The 22807-nt window shown below is 38.0% G+C and overlaps 2 protein-coding genes across 9 annotated transcripts in view; one reads left to right on the plus strand and one right to left on the minus strand.

Moving 5' to 3' along the window:
• TNPO1 (transportin 1) overlaps positions 1–22807 on the minus strand; it is a 149016-nt gene that overhangs the window by 100620 nt on the left and 25589 nt on the right. Inside the window, exon 1 of one of the 2 annotated variants that reach the window (XM_055253774.2) lies at positions 1145–1167. The exons of the other annotated variant lie outside the window; for it this stretch is intronic. The gene's annotated coding sequence lies outside the window, so the exon portion shown is untranslated. Of the gene's footprint in view, positions 1–1144; positions 1168–22807 lie in introns of those variants that run through there. 2 annotated transcript variants of the gene reach the window in all.
• The window catches only part of ZNF366 (zinc finger protein 366), a 354936-nt gene that overhangs the window by 691 nt on the left and 331438 nt on the right, over positions 1–22807 (plus strand). For 5 of the 7 annotated variants that reach the window (XR_010117052.1, XR_010117050.1, XR_010117051.1 and 2 more), the window contains exon 2: positions 2465–2705. The gene's annotated coding sequence lies outside the window, so the exon portion shown is untranslated. Of the gene's footprint in view, positions 1–2464; positions 2706–19976; positions 20002–21093; positions 21130–22807 lie in introns of those variants that run through there. The other 2 variants (XR_010117055.1, XR_008652612.2) reach the window with 2 other exon arrangements.

Below are 22807 nucleotides of genomic sequence, written 5' to 3' on the forward strand. Positions count from 1 at the left end.
TAATACTAGAAAATGTGTGTAAATTTTTACTAAGATAATTTGTTCATCTAAACGTGTTAACAATTTTCATTTGAACTACAGTCATTTTGCAGGAAAAACTATTTAACCTAAAATTTGAGACTAAAAGTACCATTTTTTAATCATTGGGAAATTGAACTTAGCAAGGGAAAATATTATAGATAACTAAAATACTCATGATTTCAACATGTTATATTAATTTGATAGTAATTGGATACAGTAGTGTATATCAAAAAGAGGCCCCCCCCAAATAGGAGTAGATTACTAAGAAAAAAATGTAATATAAACTTTTCTAAATGGTAGTTTATCTGCAGGAAAATATACCCAGAAAAAGTATATTTATCCAAATAACAAATGGCTTATTTCTGCGTTTGAAAAGTTACATCGTGGACTAGGATCTGTACAAATCAGAGGGTGTGTAGTATTTGCATTCTACTTTGCTAAAGGAAAAAACAGAAATATTTCTAAAATCTAAAGGATTAGCAAATAATGACAGATGTAAATACTACTGACTAATCAATTAGTAGGAGTTCACTTGATTAATAGTTTGGAAATAACTGAAATGAATTGAAGAAAAAGTAACATATTATTTAGCAAATATTTGGCCAAAATATTTTGAAAGAAAAAAAATGTTGATTATCAGATGTTGTAAAATTGAGATTAAGCAAATTAAATATGTATTCTTTTGTAAAAATTAAAGTGAATGAAAATATTAATATAAAATAGTTCTGTGTTGAATAGAGATTCTTACACATGTAGCCTTTTTGTCTCTTCTAGGTCAAATTAAAAATTCATGTTTTAAACAGTAAATCTTATTAACAAGGATTTATTAACATGGCTTATTTTATTTTTCTTTGACAGTTTGCACATATAATAGCAGCTATCCAGTAGTATTTCCCTTTATACCTAAATATGCTCATGTGGTAAAACTTTGAAGAATTATTGATAATTTTTAAATGACAAAAATGAAGTTAAAATTTATAAACTTTGTTTTTACCTTTAAAACATAGATACCTTATATTTAAAATTTCTGTATTAATTTTATTTTCTTAGGTGAAAAATTTACCAAGATAAAAATAAAAACATGTTAGAAGTTACAAAATAGCATCTGAGGGAGAAAACATACCTATAAGCTTTCACCTAGGAATGACAAGATGCTTATTTTGTCAGGTGTAGCATTGTTAAAACAAGTGTGGAGCTTGCAGGCAGAGGACCTATATGCAGATGGTGGCTTTACCATTTATGAATGCTTTTGGTTCAGTCTTTCTGAGCTTCACTTTCTTTTGTCTGAAACAAGATTAAGTAAGATAAGTTACATAAAGAACTCATTAGCAGAGTGCAGGGCAGGTTGTTAGAGGGCAATGAATGAAAGTATTACTAGACATTAATATAAATCAAATATGTTTGAGAAGGAAGAATGATTATTGAAAAAGTAGGTCTGGAAGTTCAAAAATTGTTAGATAAATATCTTTAATAGGCAATTGTTGGTGAATATATGGAAACCTAGTAAGATAGGTAATTTTTTATATACAGACAAGCTTCTAAAATAGAATAAGCCTGGGCGCAGTGGCTCACGCCTGTAATCCCAGCACTTTGGGAGGCCAAGATGGGCAGATTACCTGAGGTCAGGAGTTCGAGGCCAGCCTGGCCAACATGGTGAAACCTCGTCTCTACTAAAAATACAAAAATTAGCTGGGCGTGGTGGCGGTCACCTGTAATCCTAGCTACTCAGGAGGCTGAGGCAGGAAAATTGCTTGAACCTGGGAGGCAGAGGTTGCCGGTGAGCCAAGATCAGGCCATTCATTTGCACTCCAGCCTGGGTGACAGAGCAAGACTTCATCTCAAAAATAAGTGAAAAAATAAAAATAAATAAATAAAATAGAATAGGATCTTCTAAAATGTTGTTTCCATTTATACTTCTGGAAAGACAAGTATTTCACATTAGGTAGTTTAAAGAATTGCCTTACATTGAAACATCTTCAGGTTGACATTATGAAAAAAAGTTTCAGTAATTATTTAGAAGAATTTAATTAAAATATTGAAGAGGACAGTTGTAGTCAATATTCAGAAATGTGTAAATAATCTACAGGCATTTCTCATTTAAAGTAAACCCAATATATAAAGTTTGAATTCTTAAAAATGATAAATTAGGGAGTTATTAACTGGGAAAAATTAACTTCAAATCTCCTTTAAGTATTAATATATCCTAGTGATTATAATATGATTCTGCTTATAAAAAGGTCTACTTAGACTTCTACTTTTGTGAAGATGGAGTAGATATACTTGTCCCTATTCCTCCCACTAAGTATAATTAAAACTTCTGAACATTACATATAAAACAAACATAAAAGTCTCCAAATGGTGGAAAGAAGACAGATCAGCTAGAGACCTTGGAACCCAAGGAACAACATGATGGTGAATTCCCTGTGTTTTCTTTTTGCTTTAGATACACCAGACTTGAAACTTTAGACATCAGCAACCTAGAAACACCAATGGCACAGACAAAAAAGCCCCATCAAAACAGTGCTCCAGCTGAAGGGCCAGAAAAGGAGTATAGCAGACAGAAAACTTTTTGACAATAAATGCATACTCTAGGCAAAACTACAGACAGAATTGTGACCCCATCCTACTCATGTCAGCAAAGTCCTAGTGGAGAGCCTAGACCCCCACTCTCACCAGACTATTAGGTAAGTTTAAAGAATTGCCTTACACTGAAACATCTTCAGGTTAGCATTGTGGAAAAATATTTAAGTAATTATTTAGAGGTGCCCTAAGCCCTCCTTCCCAGGGTGGTGTCAGAGAAGGTCAAATGAAGAACCAGTACTTTCATCATCACAAACCAGTAACAAGGAGTCTCCCATCTTGGGTGTCAGTGGAGGCCAAATGAGGAACTTGGATGTCTCCTCCAACTTGGCAACAATGAGGTGGTGCCTACTCCCCATACCCACTTCCCCTGCCAGTACAATGTTAGAAAAAGCCAGCTAAAAGAGATTTTAATAAGATTCAAAACCTCATAAATATCCCATATGTCCAGGTTTTATGAAAATCACTCATTATATCAAGAACTAGGAAGATCTCAAACTGTATGAAAAAAGACCATTAATAAATGACAAAACCAAGAAGACAAAGATGTTAGAATTATCTGACAAAGATGTTAAAGCAGACATCATAAAAATGCTTCAGTGAATTACAAAAACACTTGAAACAAATGAAAAAAATAGAAAGTCTCATTAGATAAGTAGAAGGCATAAAGAAAAACCAAATGGAAATTTTAGAACTGAAAAATACAATAATCAAAATAAAAAACTAAATGAATTGAGTAACAGAATGAAGGAGACAAAGGAATGAATCAAGGAACTTGAAGACAGAACAATAGAAATTATCCACTCTAAAAAAGAGAGAATATAGACTAAAAAGAACAGAGTCTCATGGAACTAAGTGACTACAACAAAAGATGTAACATTCATGAAATCAGAGTCCTAGAGGGAGAAAAGAAAAAGGGTGAGGCTAAAAATACTCAAATAAATAATGTCTGAAAACTTCTGAAATTTGGTGAAAGAGATAAACGTACAGATTCAAGAAGCTGAGTGAATTTTCAACAAATGAAACAAAACAGTTAAATGGGAAGAAGGTAGTTATTTTTTAACAAATAGTCCTGAAACAACAGGATATCCACATGTAAAAGAACAAAGTTGGACATCTGCTTCACACTGTATACAAAAATGAACTTAAAATGGATCATAGAACAAAATATAAGCGCTAAAACTATAAAATTATCAGAAGTAAACATGGAATTAAATTTTTGTGACCTGGAGTTAGGAAAAGACCTCCTACATATGACACCAAAAACACAAGCAATAAAAGAAAAAGCAAACAAGTTGGATTTCATCCAAATTTCAAACTTTCATGCTTCAAATGGCACCACCAAGAAAGAAAATGAAAAGACAGCACACAGACTGGGAGAAAATATTTGCAAATTACATATCCAATAAGAGATTTGTATTTAGTATAGATAAAAAACTCTTTACACCTCAATAATAAAAAACAACCTAATTAGAAATGGAGAAGGGGCCTGTATAGACATTTCTTCAAATAAGATATACAAATGACCAATACGCTTATGAGAAGAAGCTCAAGATCATTAGCTATTAGGGAAATGCAAATCAAAACAAGGAGATACCACTTCACACTCATTAGAATATCTATAATATGAAGTACAGATATCAAGTATTAGGGAGGATATGGAGAAATTGGAACCCCCATACATTGCTGGTGGGAATGTAAAATGCTGCAGCTGCTCTGGAAAACAGTGTGGCAGTTCCTCAAACGATTAAATGTAGAGTTACCCTATGACTCAGGAATTCTACTGCAAATAAAAATGAAAACATATGTCTACACAAAAAGTGGTACAAAAAGCAGGATTATTTGTAATTATTTGTAATGTCCAAAAAGTGGAACAACTCAAATGTCTAGCAATTGATTAATGAATAAAATATAGTATATATATATATACAATGGACTATTAATTGATACTAAAAAGGAATAAAGTGCTAATACATGCTACAGTATGAATCAACCTTGAAAGCATTATGCTTTCTTTAAGTGAAAGAAGCCAGTTACAAAAGCCACATGTTACATGATTATGTGAAAGTCTAAAATAAGCAGATATATAGAGACAAAGCATATTAGTGGTTTCCAAGGGTCAAGGAGGGAAATAGTGATTACAAATAGGTATAGGGTTTCTTTTCTAGGTGATTAAAGTGTTCTAAAGTTAGATAGTGGAGGTTACACAATGTTGTGAATCTAAAAACCACTGAATTATAAACTTTAAAAGGGTGAGTTTTATGGTTAAAAATTATATCTCAATAAAGCTGTTACTAAAAAAAAGACAAATGAAACCTAATAGGATAAACTCAAAGAGACTCATGCCAAGATATATCATTCAACTTTTGAAAACTAAGAACATAGAAAAAATTGTTAAAAGCAGAGAGCAAGAAATGACACCTTACTTGTAAGGGAAAAGCAATTTGAATGACAGTGGATCTTACATCAAAAACCATGGACTCCATAAGGAAGTGACACAACATCTTTCAAGTGCTGAGAGGAAAAAATTGTCAATCCAAGTCCAATATCCAGCAAAAATGTCCTTTAGGAATGGAGGGGAAATAATGACATTCTCAGATGAAGGGAAACTTAAGAGATTTTGTCACTAGCAGTTTTTTTCTAAAAGCATGGCTACAGAAATTTATTTAAACAGAAAGGAAATTATGAAAGAAAGAATATTGGAACATTAAGAACCAAGAAAAAACACACTAAGTAAAAATATGAGTAAATATAATAGGCTTCCCATCTCCTCTTGAGTTTTCTAAATTATATTTGAAGGTTAAAGCAGAAATTTTAACATCTGATTTGGTAGGGAGAATACTTGAGACAATCATAAAAGGAAAAAGGTAAGGAGCTATAAAGGGAAATAAGGTTTCTACACTTCACTTGAACTGGCAAAATTACACCACAAGTACACTAGGATAGGTTTGATATCGATATTGACTTAGTCCGCTTATGCTGTTATATCACGATACCTGAGACTGAGTAATTTAGGATAAACTGAAATTTATTTTCTCACACTTCTGGAAACTGGGAAGTCCTAGATCAAGGCATTGGCATCTGGTGTCTGCTGAGGACCATCTTGTTGCATGAAGCCTCTTTCATAAGCGCCTTAATAACATTAATGAGGAAGAACTTTCATGACTTAATTACCTCTTAAAGACTTTACTACCTAATACCATCACATTGGCAATGCCTGAATTTTGGAAGGGACATATTTAAACCATAGCAAAAATATGTATAATTTTAATACCTAAAGCAACTAGTAAAAAAGAAATACATACACTGAAAGAGATTGAGTGTAACTCAAAAACAAAAATTAATATGGAATTCTAAAAAGTAACCCACAGGAAGTAACCCACAAGAAGATAAGGAAAAGAAAACAGAAATGAAAAACAGAGAGAATAGAAAACAAAATACAAAATAACTGACTTAAGTTCTAACATATCTGTAATTACATTCAACATAAATGGAAAAAAGGATTGTTGGAGGTGGGTGGCAGATGGCTGAATAGGAACAGCTCCAGTCTGCAGCTCCCAGTGAGATCAATGCAGAAGGCTAGTGATTTCTGCATTTCCAACTGAGGTACTTGGCTTATCTCATTGGGACTGGTTAGATAGTGGGTTCAGCCCACGGAGGGTGAGTAGAAGCAGTGTGGGGTGTTGCCTCACCCGGGAAGCACAAGGGGTCGGGGAACTCCCTCCCCTAGTCAAGGGAAACTGTGAGGGACTGTGCCATGAGGAATGGTGCATTCTGGCCCAGATACTATGCTTTTCCCACAGTCTTTGCAACCCGCAGACCAGGAGATTCCCTTGGGTCCCTACTCCACCAGGGCCCTGGGTTTCACGCACAAAACTGGGCGGCCATTTGGAAAGACATCAAACTAGCTGCAGTTATGGAGTTTTTTTTCATACCCCAGTGGTGCCTGGAATGCCAGCGAGACAGAAGCATGCACTCTCCTGGAAAGGGGGCTGAAGCCAGGGAGCCAAGTGGTCTAGCTCAGTGGATCCCACCCCCACAGAACCCAGCAAGCTAATACCCACTGGCTTGAAACTTTGCTGCCAGCACAGCAGTCTGAAGTTGACCTGGGATGCTCAAGCTTGGTGGGGGGAAGGGTATCCGCCATTACTGAGGCTTGAGTATACAGTTTTCCCCTCACAGTGTAAACAAAGCCTCCGGGAAGTTTGAACTTGGTGGAGCCCACCGCAGCTTGGCAAAGGCGCTGTAGCCAGACTGTCTCTCTAGATTCCTCCTCTCTGGGCAGGGCATCTCTGAAAGAAAGGCAGTAGCCCCAGTCAGGGGCTTATAGATAAAACTCCCATCTCCCTGGGACAGAGCACCTGGGGGAAGGGGCAGCTGTGGGTGCAGCTTTAGCAGACTTAAACCTTCCTGCCTGCTGGCTCTGAAGAGAGCAGCAGATCTTTCAGCACAGTGCTCGAGCTCTGCTATGGGACAGACTGCCTCCTCAAGTGGGTTCCTGACCCTTGTGCCTCTTGACTGGGGGAAACCTCCCAGCAGGGGTCAACAGACACCTCATGCAGGAGAGCTCTGGCTGGCATCTGGCAGGTACCCCTCTGGGATGAAGCTTCCAGAGGAAGGAAAAGGCAGCAATCTTTTCTGTTCTGCAGTCTCTGCTGGTGATACCCAGGCACACAGAATCTGGAGTGGACTTCCAGCAAACTCCAGCAAACCTGCAGCAGAGGGGCCTGACTGTAACAAACAGAAAGAAATAGCATTAACATCAAGAAAAAGGACGTCCACCCAAAAACCCCATCCAAAGGTCACCAAAATCAAAGACCAAAGGTAGATAAATCCACAAAGGTGAGGAAAAACGAGCGCAAAAGGCTGAAAATTCCAAAAATCAGAATGCTTCTTCTCTTCCAAAGGATCACACCTCCTTGCCAGCAAGGGAACAAAACTGGACACAGAATGAATTTAACAAATTGAACAGAAGTAGGCTTCAGAGGGTGGGTAATAACAAACTTATCCGAGCTAAAGGAGCATGTTCTAATCCAATGCAAGGAAGCTAAGAACCTTGAAAAAAGGTTAGACAAATTGCTAACTGGAATAACCAGTTTAGAGAAGAACATAAATTACCTGATGGAGCTGAAAAACACAGCATGAGAACTTCGTGAATCATACACAAGTACCAATAGCTGAATCAATCAAGCAGAAGAAAGGCTATCAAAGATTGAGGGTCAACTTAATGAAATAAAGTGTGAAGACAAGATTAGAGAGAAAAGAATGAAAAGTAATGAACCAACCCTCCAAGAAATGTGGGACTATGTGAAAAGACCAAACCTACATTTGATTGGTGTACCTGAAAGTGACAGGGAGAATGGAACCAAGCTGGAAAACACTCTTCAGGATATTATCCGGGAGAACTTCCCCAGCCTAGCAAGACAGGCCAGCATTCAAATTCAGGAAATACAGAGAACAGAGAACACCATGAAGATACTCCTCAAGAAGAGCAACCCCAAGACACATAATTGTCAGATTCACTAAGGTAGAAATGAAGGTAAAAATGTTAAGGGCAGCCAGAGAGAAAGGTCGGGTTACCCCCAAAGGGAAGCCCATCAGACTAACAGTGGACCTCTCTGCAGAAACCCTACAAGCCAGAAGAGAGTGGAGGCTAATATTCAACATTCTTAAAGAAAAGAACTTTCAACCCAGAATTTCATATCCAGCCAAACTAAGCTTCATAAGTGAAGGAGAAATAAAATCCTTTACAGATAAGCAAATGCTGAGAGATTTTGTCACCACCAGGCCTACCTTACAAGAACTCCTGAAGGAAGCACTAAATATGGAAAGGAACAACTGGTACCAGCCACTGCAAGAACATACCAAATTGCAAAGACTATCAACACTATGAAGAAACTGCATCAACTAACAGACAAAATAACCAGCTAGCATCATAATGACAGGATCACATTCACACATAACGATATTAACCTTAAATGTAAATGGGCTAACTGCCCCAATTAAAAGACACAGACTGGCAAATTGGATAAAGAGTCAAGACCCATTGGTGTGCTGTATTTAGGAGACCCATCTCACATGCAAAGACACACATAGTCTAGGGATCAATGCAACAAGAAGAGCTAACTATCCTAAATATATATGCACGCAATACAGGAGCACCCAGATTCATAAAGCAAGTTCTTAGAGACTTCCAAAGAGACTTAGACTCCCACACAATAATAGTGGGAGACTTTAACATCCCACTGTCAATATTACACAGATCAACAAGACAGAAAATTAACAAGGATATTCAGGACTTGAACTCAGCTGTGGACCAAGCAGACCTAATAGACATCTACAGAACTCTTCACCCCAAATCAACAGAATATACATTCTTCTCAGCACCACATCACACTTATTCTAAAACTGACCACATAATTGGAAGTAAAACTCCTCAGCAAATGCAAAAGAATGGAAATCATAACAAACAGTCTCTCAGACCACAGTGCAATCAAATTAGAGCTCGGGATTAAGAAACTCACTCAAAACCACACAACTACATGGAAACTGAACAACCTGCTCCTGAGTGACTACTGGGTAAATAATGAAATTAAGGCAGAAATAAGTTCTTGGAGACCAATGAGAACAAAGACACAGTGTACCAGAATCTCTGGAACACAGCTGAAGTAGTGTTTAGAGGGAAATTTATAGCACTAAATGCCCACAGAAGAAAGTGGGAAAGGTCTAAAATCAACACTCTAACATCACAATTAAAAAAAGAGAAGCAAGGGCAGGCAGATTCAAAAGCTAGCTGAAGATAAGAAATAACTAGGATCAGAGCAGAAGTGAGGTAGATAAAAACACAAAAAACCCTTCAAAAAGTCAATGAATCCAGGAGCTGGTGTTTTGAAAAGATTAACAAAATAGACGGATTGCTAGCTGGATTAATAGGGAACAAAGGAGAGAAGTATCAAATGGACACAATAGAGAATGATGGAGGGGATGTCACCATTGATCTCACAGAGATACGAACTACCATCAGAGAATACTATAAACACCTCTGTGCAAATAAACTGGAAAGTCTGGAAGAGGTGGATACATTCCTGGATGCATGCACCCTCCCAGGACTAAACTGGGAGGAGGTTGAATCCCTGAATAAACTAATGACAAGTTCTGAAATTGAGGTGGTAATTAATAGCCTGCCAACCAAGGAAAGCCCAGCACCAGACAGATTCACAGCCAAATTCTACCAGGGATGCAGAGAGGAGCTGGTACCATTCCTTCTGAAACTGTTCCGAACAATGGAAAAAGAGGGACTCCTCCCTAGCTCATTTTATGAGGCCAGAATCGTCCTGGTGCCAAGACCTGGCAGAGACACAACAGAAAAAGGAAATTTTGGGCCAATGTCCTTGGTGAACATTGATGCAAAAATCCTCAGTAAAATGCTGGTGGGCCGAGTTCAGCAGCACGTCAAGAAGCTTTTCCACCATGATCGGGTCAGCTTCATCCCTGGGATGCAAGGCTGGCTCAACATACGCAGGTCGATGAACGTGGTTCATCACATGGGCAGAGCCAGTGACAAAGGCCATATGATTGTCTTAGTGGATGCGGAGAGGACCTTTGATGGAGTTTGGCACTGCTTCATGCAGGAAACACTCAATAAACTAGATATTGATCGTGTGTATCTCAAAATAATGGGAGCTGTTTATGACAAACCCACAGCCAATGTCATGCTGAATGGTCAGGGGCTTTGAAAACCAGCACAAGACGGATGCTCTCTCTCACCACTCCTACTCAACATAGTATTGGAAGTTCTGCCCAGGGCAATCAGGTAGGAGAAAGAAATGGGGGGTGTTCAGACAGGAAGAGAGGAAGTCAAATTTTCTCTGTTTGCAGATGACATGATTGTGTATTTGGAAAACCCCATTGTCTCAACCCAAGATCTCCTTAGGCTGGTGAGCAATTTCGGCAAAGTCTCAGGATACAAAATCAATGTGCAAGAATTGCAGGCATTCCTATACACCAATAATAGACAAGCAGTCAGCCAGTTCGTGAGTGAATGCCCATTCACAATTGCTACAAGGAGAGTAGAATATCTAGGAATACAATTTACAGGGGATGTGAAGGACCTCTTCAAGGAGAGTTGCAGGCCACTGCTCAATGGAGATAGGAGAGGACACAAATGGAGTGTTCCAGGCTCATGGATGGGAAGAACCAATATTGTAGAAATGGCCATACTGCCCAAAGTGATTTATAGATTCAATGCTATCCCCATCAAGCTACCATTGACTTTATTCACAGAATTAGAAAAAACTACTTTAAATTTCATATGGAACCAAAAAGGAGCCTGTATAGCCAAGACAATCCCAAGCAAAAAGAGCAAAGCTAGAGGCATCATGCTACCTGACTTCAAACTATATTACAAGGCTACAGTAACCAAAACTGCATGGTACTGGTACCAAAATTGATATATAGGCCAATGGAGCAGAACAGAGGCCTCAGAAATAATGCCACATATCTACAACCATCTGATCATTGACAAACCTGACAAAAACAAGCAATGGGGAAAGGATTCCCTATTTAATAAATGGTGTTGGGAAAACTGGCTAGCCATATGTAGAAAACTGAAACTGTACCCCTTCCTTACACCTTATACAAAAATTAACTGAAGATGGATTAAAGACTTAAATGTAAGACCAAAAACCATAAAAACTCTGGAAGAAAACTTACACAATACCATTTAGGACATAGGCATGGGCAAAGACTTCATGACTAAAAGACCAAAAGCCATGGCAACAAAAGCCAAAATTGACAGTTGGGATCTAATTAAACTAAGGAGCTTCTGCACAGCAAAAGAAACTATCATCAGAGTGAACAGGCAGCCTACAGAATGGGAAAAAATTTTTGCAATCCATCTGACAAAGGGCTAATATCCAGAATCTACAAGGAACTTAAAACAAATTTACAAGAAAAAATCAAACAACCCCATCAAAAAGTGGGCAAAGTATATGAACAGACACTTCTCAAAAGAAGACATTTATGCAGCCAACAAGCATATGAAAAAAAGCTCATCATCACTGGTCATTAGAGAAATGCAAATCAAAACCACAGTGAGATACCATCTCATGCCAGTTAGAATGGTGATTATTAAAAAGTTAGGAAACAACAGATGCTGGAGAGGATGTGGAGAAAAAGGAACACTTTTACACTGTTGGTGGGAGTGTAAATTAGTTCAACCATTGTGGAAGACAGTGTGACAATTCCTCAAGGATGTAGAACCAGAAATACCATTTGACCTAGCAATCCCATTACTGGGTATATACCCAGAGGATTATAAATCATTCTACTATAAAGACATATGCACACGTATGTTTATTGCAGCACTATTCACAATAGCAAAGACTTGGAGCTGACTCAAATGCCCATCAGTGATAGACTGGATAAAGAAAATATGGCATATATACACTGTGTAATACTATGCAGCCATTAAAAAGGATGAGTTCATGTCCTTTGCAGGGACATAGATGAAGCTGGAAACTATCATTCTCAGCAAACTAACACAGGAATAGAAAACCAAACACTGCATGTTCTCACTTATAAGTGGAAGTTGAACAATGAGAACACATGGACACAGGGAGGGGAATATCACACACTGGGGCCTGTCTGGGGGTGGGGGGCTGGGGGAGGGATAGCATTAGGAGAAATACCTAATGTAGATGATGGGTTGATGGGTGCAGCAAACCGCCATGGCACGTGTATACCTATGTAACAAACCTGCACATTCTGCACATGTATCCCAGAATGTAAAGTGTAATAAAAACAAATAAAAAAAATAAATGATCTACAACATTGTATTTTGACTGGCAGAATGGATTAGAAAATATGAACCGTGTATATGCTTTCTACAAGAAACTCACTTCAAGTATAATAATAGGCAAGTTGAAAGTAAAAGAATGAAAAAAGATATATGATGTAATAACCAAAAGAAAGTAGGAGTGGCTATATTTATATCACATAAAGCATACTTCAGAGCAAAGAAAAGTACCAGAGTCAAGGAGAGATATTATGTAATAATATAGGGTCAGTCCACCAAAAAGACACAGCAATTGTAAATGTGTCTGCACCAAATAACAGCTGCAAACTAGTGAAACAGGAAAAGTCCCGTTGTCTCCCTCTCAGGGCATGCCATGTGGGTGTGGCTTGCTTCTTCAGTTCCCTGCTGGTCAAACCTCTAGAGGAGCATACAAATGGGCAAGCTGTGGGCCTCCGACCCCATGGCAGTGTCTAGGGGTGAATGTTTACAGCTGAACCCCCAGTGGGCATATGTTACTGGGTGCTCTTTTAGTTTAGCCGTCCATAGGTGGCTTGTGTTAGCTCAATTATGCTCCTGCCTTATTGCAAAGACAGAGAGCTTTCTGTATCCCAGGGTTCTTGCCTTGGTGTACCAGAAGAATCAGATCACACATGGGCTTGGAGAATGTGTGCAAGGTTTTATTGAGTGGGAAGTATCTCTCAGCAGATGGGGGAGCCAGAAGGGAGATAGTTTTCTCTTGAAGTCGGGGTGCTCGGTAGCCCAGGGTCTCCATCGATTGCCATGGCCAAACTCTGCCTTGTTCTGCTGGCCGATGGCATGCCAGTGCCTGTCATGTGCTCTTCTGCCAGTGTGCTCCCCTCACCATCCTCTCGCCGTCCAGCTGCTTGTGTGCCTCCCTGCTCGAATCTCAAGAGTTTTCATAGGCATAAGATGAGGATGTGGTGGGCCAGGGTGGTCTTGGGAAATGCAACATTTGGGTATGGGGTCAGGAGTGCCTGTCCTCACCTAGGTCCACGGGCACAGGGCCAGCAGTTAAGCCCTTGCCAGGAAACTGCCCTTCCCTTCCCAGCACTTCCTTGCCCACTTCTGTATCACTAGGTGAACTGATAGTACTAATAGGAGAAATAGGCAAATCCACAATTATAGTTAGAGACTTCAGCACCTCTTAATAGTTTATAGAACAACTAGATGAAAAATCAGCAAGAATACAGAAGAACTCAACAATGCCATCAACCAAAAGGATTTAATCAACATTTATAAAATACTCTACCCAACAACAGCAGACAACATTCTTTTTAAGTGTTTATGGAACAAATGTCAAGATAGACCATATCCTTGTTATAAAACAAAGCTCAATAAATTTCAAAGAATTGAAATTATATAGTGTGTTTTTTTACCATAACAAAATCAAACTAGAAATCAATAACAGCAAAATGTTCTCCAAACATTTGTAAACTAAACAACACACTTCCAAATAATCTATGGGCCAGATAAGTCTGAAGGGAAATTTAAAAATATATTGAACTGAATCAAAATGAAAATATAACATATAAAATTTTATGACACAGCTAAAGCAGCACTATAAGGGAAATTTATAGCATATGTTAGGTTAAACTTAAATGCATTTATTAGAAATGATGAAAAGTCTCAAATCAATAATCTAAGACAATAAATGTAATTTACCCTTATATCTCTTTACTTTCTCCTTTTTATAATTGTCTTAAATGTTTCCTCTAAATACATTTAGAATCACATCAGATAATGTAATTTTTCAGCCATCAAACATAATTTAGAAAACTCAAGGGCCAGGCGTGGTAGCTCATGCCTGTAATCCCAGCACTTTGGGAGGCCGAGGCAGGAGGATCACGAGGTCAGGAGTTCAAGACCAGCCTGGCCAACATGGCGAAACCCTGTCTCTACTAAAAATACAAAAATTAGTCGGGCATGGTGGCGGGTGCCTGTAATCCCAGCTAGTCAGGAGGCTGAGGCAGCAGAATTGCTTGAACCTGGGAGGTGGAAGTTGCAGTGAGCCAAGATCATGCCATTGCACTCCAGCCTGGGTGACAAGAGCAAGACTCCATCTCAAAAAAAAAAAAGAAAACTCAAGAGAAGGAAGCCTGTTGTATTTAGGCATATTTTTGAGTAAAGTATTTTTTCTTAGTTATCAATGTTCCTAAATTCCTTCTTTTATAATGTACTTTCTGTTTAGATTTTTTTAGCCATTCTTTTAAAAGAAGTCTGCTAGTGACAAAATCTCTTAGTTTCCTTTCATCTGAGAATGCCATTATTTCCCCTTCCCACCCCAAGAACCTAGAAAAAGAAAGAAAAACCAAAAGCAAGTGAAGAAACAGAATTAATAAAGGTAGGAACAGAAATTAATGAAGTTAAAAACAGAATAGAGAAAAATCAATGAAACAAAAAGCTTCTTTGGAAAAAATTAAAATCAACAAACATCCATCTCTTTTTCTTATGAAAAAGAAAGAAGAGAGAAGACATGAATTACCAAACTCAAGAATGAAACAGAGGATATCACCACAAACCCTGCAGATATAAAAAAGACGATAAGGGAATAGTAAAAACAATTCTGCACTCAAAAATCTGACAACTTAGATGAAATGGATCAATTCTTTAAAAAGCACAAATGACTATAGTTTGCCCAACATGAAATAGATAATTTGAATTATATAACTATTATATAAATGTAACTATTAAGAGAATTGAATTTATAATTTTAAAACTTCTTGAAAGTAAATATCAAGGCCCAGGTGGTTTCACTGGACAATTCTACCAAACATTTAAAGAATTAACATCAATTACATATGTTTTCCAGAAAAATAAGAGAGGAGGGAGCATGTCCCAATTCATTTTATGTAGCTACTCTCACCCTGTTATCAAAAACATACAAAGAGAACATAAAAAGGAAATCTTCAGGCCAATATTTAACGAACATGGACTCAAAAATTCTTAACAAGATGTTAGCAAATAGAATTCACCAATATATAAAAAGAATTACATGCCATGAAAAAGTGATTTTTTTTATGGATGCAAGTCTAATCCAATATTCAAAAATCAGTCAACATCATTAGCCATTAGAGAAATGCAAATTAAGCCACAATAAGACATCACTACACACCTATCTGAATGTCTGGAATTTAAAAAATAAGTGACAGCACAATATCTGGCAAGAATTCAGAGAAACTGAATCACTTATACATTGCTGTTGGGAAAAAAACAAAACATATGATTACCCTTTGACCTAGCCATTGTTAGAAGAGTTATCAAAGAAATGAAAACTTATTTTCACAGAAAACCTGTACATGAGTGTTTATAGCAGTTTTATTTGTAATATCTAAAAACTGGAAACAACCCAGATGTTTTTCAATGAATGAAGAAAGAAAGTGTGGTACATCCATAACCAAGGAATACTACTCAGAAATAAAAAACAGACAAACAATTGACATAAACAACAAGCCGGATAAATCTCTAGAGAATTTTAAAGGAAAAAGAGCCAATCCATGGTTCCCCTAGCAAAGGCCATTCCCTGTACATTATGTCCCTCCAGCCTTCTCTGTCCTGACTTCCTCAACCTCAAGTGACACATATTACCAATTTACCATTTAATCTCCTTCCTTTTGCATCTTCACAATACAACTCTGATTTTCTTTTTTCTTCTTTAAGAAGTAGTGAGCACAAGGGTTAAAGGCAAAGCATTAATGATTAACCAGGTGTATCTAGGCTCATATCTTGGCTTTGCCATCATGGAGACATCAATTTGCCTTTGGAAGCCTTGGTTTCCTCATCTGTCTGATAAGAATAAAAATAGTACCTATCTTCTAAGGTTGTTGAGAGGATTAAATGAGCCTATGCATGTAATGGGCTTGTCACAGTGCCTAGCTCAAAGTAAGTACTCAACTAAATGCCAACTATGATTATTTTTATTGCTTGGGGTGAATAATAATTTGTTCTAGGTGAATTGAAAATAATGCCAATTCTACTAACATTATTAACAGTATAGCCAAAATGGAGGAATGCAAACTTTTTTCTTTAGAAATGTCTCAGTATTGATAAATGTTTTGAGTGTAAACATAAAGATGAGTTGGGCATATTGTTTAATCCCAACAAAGCAAAACTAGTGGCAAATAATGGCAAAACTTAATGGGAATGCTATCTAAAGGTATCTCAAATTTAGATCTTCTGTTGAAGGCATCGGGGTAAAAGACTGAGTCTTCTCTTATCTCTTGCATGATACTAATCGGGGTTAAAAATCAGTTTTCTTCTATTGCCTGCATTCTTCACCCACCCCCCCAAGTTCTTTTTCTTCTGATCATTTTTGTTTATGCCTTTGATTTTGGAGGCTTTCTTTAAATATCTGGTGAGGCTTGGTTCTCCATTCAGAAATATTTAAGAGTAAGGCACCGAAAAGCTGTTTGGAAGCTGTGTTGTAATGAGGAACTTGTAGACAGGTGGGTATCTCTTGAGGGATGTGGGACATTAAGACAGCTTTTGTGTTGAGGGACTTCCTGGGTCTCCGTAGAAGGCTCCTCTGATGTCTTGATTGGGAGGAATAAAAATGATTCCTTGTGTCCTGGCACCTGGAAGGAGTTATAGGGCTAGAGGCGGAAGGTTGATTATGACTAATTAGTCCCTTATTTTCTGGCTGGTGCCCCATCCCTGCTGTCTGTGTTCCTGGAGTCCTCAAATTTGGGGCCTCACTGGTTCAAATGCCATAGAAAATAAACCTCCTCCTTCCCGAAGGGTGAGACAAGAGTAGTTAGCTGGCTTCATAAGGTAGGGCTCCAGTGCTCTTTTCAACTAGTTCTCCCTCTGTCAGTCCCACCCTGCATCTCTGCCTTTTCTGTACCTCCAATTCCTGAGCCCTTCTCCACCTTTATGGAGAGAATCAGCGTACTTCAGTATGGTATTAGGAACTTTGCTTTCAGGTTTCTCTGCTCTTCTAAGAGCAGAATTTGGAAAAAAAAAAGGAGTTCCATTTCCAAAATTTAGAAAAAATGGAAGACGTTTACTGTCAGTTTCAGGTGCTTTCAGAAGAGAGAAGTGACAAAGATATATGTAGTAGCTTAAACCAAAATATTTGATACTACTTTAAGAATACTTTTTAATTTTTTTTTTTTTTTTTTTTGAGACGGAGTTTCGCTCTTGTTGCCCAGGCTGGAGTGCAATGGTGCAATCTCGGCTCACTGCAACCTCTGCCTCCCGGGTTCAAGCCATTCTCCTGCCTCAGCCTCCTGAGTAGCTGGGATTACAGGCATGTGCCACCATGCCTGGCTAATTTTGTATTTTTAGTAGAGACAGGGTTTCTCCATGTTGGTCAGGCTGATCTTGAACTCCCGACCTCAGGTGATCCGCCCCCCTCAGCCTCCCAAAGTGCTGGGATTACAGGTGTGAGCCACCGTGCCCGGCCTAAATTCATTTTATTTTTTAAGAGACCAGATAGGCAGGGCACTGTGGCTCACGCCTGTAATCCTAGCACTTTGGGAAGCCAAGGCCAGTGGATGGCTTGAGCTCAGGAGTGAGACCAGCCTGGGCAACATAGTGAACCCTACCCCTACAGAAAAAAACATACAAAAAATTAGCCCAACTTGGTAGTGCGACTGTGGTCCCAGCTACTCAGGAGGCTGAGGTGGAGGATCACCTGAGCCAGGCAGGCCAAGGCTGCAGTGAGCTGAGATTGCACCACTGCACTCCAGCCTGGGCAACAGAGCAAGACCTTGTTTCTATTTTTTTTTTTTTTTTTTGAGAGACAGTGTTTTCTCTGTTGCCCAGACTGGAGTGCAGTGGCACAATCATAGCTCACTGTAGCCTCAAACTTCTGGATTCAAGCGATCCTCCTGCCTCAGCTTCTCAAGTAGCTGGGACTGCAGGCACACATCACCATGCCTGGCTAATTAAAAACATTCTTTTTTTCATTTTTGTAGAGACTGTGGTGGAAGGGTGCGGAGAGTGTCCCACTTTATTGCCCAGACTAGTCTAGAGCTCCTGGGCTGAAATGATCCTCTCACTTCCAAAAATGTTGGGATTACAGGTGTGACCCACAGTGCCCAGCTTGATACTACTTTTTAGAGCCATTAAATGATATTCTAAACATGGTTTCATTTTTAATTTTGATTGTAAGAAAAAAAGTAGTTCCATGTGTGCAACTATATGTAATTTTGAGTTAGCAGGTTTACAACTGGAATTAAATATTTTAAACATTTAGTTTCAATTTCATTAATAATTTAGAAGTCACTTATAATTTTATTATAATTACATGTGGAATAACATGTAATTGGTCCAAATAATCTGCATATCATTTTTCATGTTTTGTATGTCATGAAAATTCTGCATAAAATTAATTTATACATGAATTTGCAGCTTTCATAAAAAGAGACATTCTATCCAGAAAAGTTTATGTTTTTAAACCTAGATTGTTATAGCAAAATTTACAGATTAAAAAGTCAAGATTCCTGTATACATATCTCTTAAATTATCCCTAGAGATAGAAACCAAAAAAGGGCAATAGGAAGGTCTGTTTATAATTTTTAATTTCTGTACCAGAAATTCTGGAATCATAATATCCAAGCATCAATGCATTCCACCAAACCATGGAGCCTTTCTGCTACGAAGATGACTTCCAAACTTCTAAACTAACGAAAGATTTCCTTATGAAGTTTTCCCTTGGGGCTCTGAAGTCATACCTATGCTGAACTGGCTTCTTTTTCTCTTCCTCTGCATTTTTAGTTCTATTTCAACTGCACTTCTCAGCTATTACTTCTGTTTTGTCCTTAGTATTCACTGTTTTTCTTCCTTCAAGAGTCAATAGATTGGCAGTTTGTCAAAAGACCAATTTGTGATTCCGTATGTTATGCTTTTTCTAGCACTCCTGTCAGGGAAGATTTAAAGAATTCTGAAATGAGAACTGTCTCTTTTCTAGTTGGCCTGAAATGTAAGTGGTAATTTGGATTTGCTTTGCCCATACTGGTAATGATTGTACAGTTAGAGAAATGAATTTTAAAGCATGAAAGCTCTGCCTCCATTTCACAGGGCTTGTGTTGCCCATGGGGAAAAACATATCTCACAGTCCCTTAGGACTAAACAGAAGGAAGGCTTTCTAATCTTGGAATTGGATTTTTTCTGAAGGCATACATATTTGCATAAATTACAAAGAAAAATCATTAGGGATTTTATTATGAAGGATATATAAGTTGATAAGACATCTACAAAAATCAAAACAAAGGAAAATTTCAACAATAGTTGTGGATAAGCTATTAATTTCTGTCCCTTAACACCTTTCCCACTTCCTCATTAACTCTTTTCTCTATGTTGGTTAGTCATATTTATGACTTTTTGCTCAAATAATTTGTATTCTTTCCTCAGAAGTATGTTCTGATATATGGAGTGCATAATTACTTTGTAATTCTTGTGGGTATAATACTGGAATTTGACTGCTGAAGAAGCAGGAGGCCATCACATTGCTACGTCAAGGATTTACCATGATTCTAGTATATCTTAAGTTGTTTTAATCCAAAAGATTATTTCTCTCAAATTATCACACATCTTTTATTTTTTCTCTCACTTCAAGATCTGAGAAGCTGAAATTAAGGCCCATCTTACAGGTACAACAAAAATCTCTACATAGTTTACATAGTGTCTAAGATCCTGTAAAATCTTCTTTAACAGACAACTGTACTACTCTGTGCAACAGAATCTGAAGGAGAAGGGCTCAGAAGTGACAGATTCAAGGTGAAAATATCTCTAAGCCACACAGATCAATTTTTGCTGGAGAAAGTACATCTTATACTAGTTAAGCTAATGGGAAAATTTCAATTTAAAAGGAAGGAGTAATGTGAGCAGATAACTCAAGGCACTCTCATAGAAGTCACAGAGATGAACAGGGCTATGGGAGAAGTAATCATACCTGCTGGGAAGATTATCTGAAGATGAGAGATTTCATCTTATTAGAATTTGCGTTCTTTTAGATTTATTTTATTTAATTTTATTTTTTTATTTTTTTTGGGCGGGGAGAAGGCACCAAACAAGACTCTGACCAGCTTAGGCAAAAGGAAGAACTTAGATAAAGTATACTGAGACGAATTGAACAAACTACTTTACAGATAAGAATCCAGCTAGCCTAGGGACCAGCAATATTAGATCCTCTGCTTGCTTCTTTTTTCTGTAGACTATCTTTTCCATGGGAACACAGCTGCCTAGCACACCCAAGGTTTTTACTTTATGGCTTCAAGAATGAGAGACCAACTTGCTTCCCATATTTTTTCCTATCCAAGACCCAAATTCCTGAGGATGGGACTCATTGGCTCTAATTAGGTGAGGTATCCACACCTGGATCACACAGATGATTAGCTGTGGCCAGGAGGAAGGGTCACATTATAGCTGCACTACGATGGGAGGGTGAAAAAGAGAGGGAGGAGCAGTTCCTAGAACAAGCAGAGAAGCTAGAGAGACTACCCCAGAGTTTTCCATTGCAGAGGTACTACTCCAAATCATATGATTTGTGAGATTTAATTGGAAGGAATGATTTGATGTTTGGGTACAAAAATTCCACTATCCCATTATGGTATTTTGATAAGATAGCAGTACCTACAGGTTTACCAAGCTTTACTTTAACAATTTAGATATGAGTAGTTTGTTAATATTAATTTTATACATTTCTCTAATAGGTTATTCATTTTAAATTGCAGCCAGAGGCATCAATAAATCTAATGTAGTAACCTCATTTTACAGAAGAGAACACTAAGAGGATAACAAACTTGGGCAAGATCACATGTTAAATAGTGAAAACATCTGGGCTGGAATCCAAGTGCTATGTTTTATCTAGTGCTACTATCTTGATTTCATTATTTGTTTAGAAATACTTTATCTTTTGCCAAAAATATTTAACAATTATGGATTCTTATATGTACAATCTTTGAATCAAAGTATACATAAATCCCAGGTCTCCCAGTGTCCAGTAGCAGCAAGACTTAGAGGAGGTCAGAATATTAGCTCAGAAACTGAGGAACATGAATTCTGTGTAGTACTCTGTGCTGAGTGAAAGGCCACTTCTGCACAGAGATGACTTGCAAAGAAATCTGCAGGAAAAGCCAGGATTTAGGAAGCAGCTTTGGATTCTATTAGCTCCAGGATAGTACTGTAATGCTAGGTCAGGATGTATCACAATTTAATATTGTAAAGATGATCTGACCAATAAAGATTTCAAAGCAAGCACTACGAGTAAGGGCGCCATGCATAGAAGACGGACAATAACATGTAAACCAGTGGCCCCCAACCTTTTTGGCACCAGGGACCGATTTTCTGGAGGACAATTTTTCCAGGGACTGGAGTGGGGGCTGTATAGGGGAGTGTGGGGTGTATTGGGGGTGTGGGGGTATTGGGGGTGTGGGAGTGTATGGGTGAGGTGGGTAGGAGGGTGGTTTTGGGATGAAACTGTTCCACCTCAGATTATCAGGCATTTGATTCTTATAAAGAGTGTGCAACCTAGATCCCTCATGGTTTTGGGATGAAACTGTTCCACCTCAGATCATCAGGTCTTAGATTCTTTATTTTATATTTTATTTTATTTTATTTTATTTTATTTTATTTTATTTTATTTTATTATACTTTAGGTTTTAGGGTACATGTGCACAATGTGCAGGTTTGTTACATATGTATCCATGTGCCATGTTGATTTCCTGCATCTATTAACTCGTCATTCTGCATTAGGTATATCTCCTAATGCTGTCCCTCCCCCCTCCCCCAACCCCACAACAGTCCCCGGAGTGTGATGTTCCCCTTCCTGTGTCCATGAGTTCTCATTGTTCAATTCCCACCTATGAGTGAGAACATGTGGCGTTTCGTTTTTTGTCCTTGCGATAGTTTACTGAGAATGATGTTTTCCAGTTTCATCCATGTCCCTACAAAGGACATGAACTCATCATTTTTTATGGCTGCATAGTATTACATGGTGTATATGTGCCACATTTTCTTAATCCTATCCTTAAGTCTATTGTTGTTGGACATTTGGGTTGGTTCCAACTCTTTGCTATTGTGAATAGTGCCGCAATAAACATACGTGTGCATGTGTCTTTATAGCAGCATGATTTATAGTCCTTTGGGTATATACCCAGTAATGGGATGGCTGGGTCAAATGGTATTTCTAGTTCTAGATCCCTGAGGAATCGCCACACTGACTTCCACAATGGTTGAACTAGTTTACAGTCCCACCAACAGTGTAAAAGTGTTCCTATTTCTCCACATCCTCTCCAGCACCTGTTGTTTCCTGATTTTTTAATGATGGCCATTCTAACTGGTGTGAGATGGTATTTCACTGTGGTTTTGATTTGCATTTCTCTGATGGCCAGTGATGATGAGCATTTCTTCTTGTGTTTTTTGGCTGCATAAATGTCTTCCTTTGAG

Source organism: Symphalangus syndactylus, chromosome 18, assembly GCF_028878055.3.
Source record: "Symphalangus syndactylus isolate Jambi chromosome 18, NHGRI_mSymSyn1-v2.1_pri, whole genome shotgun sequence".
Lineage (NCBI taxonomy): Eukaryota > Metazoa > Chordata > Mammalia > Primates > Hylobatidae > Symphalangus > Symphalangus syndactylus.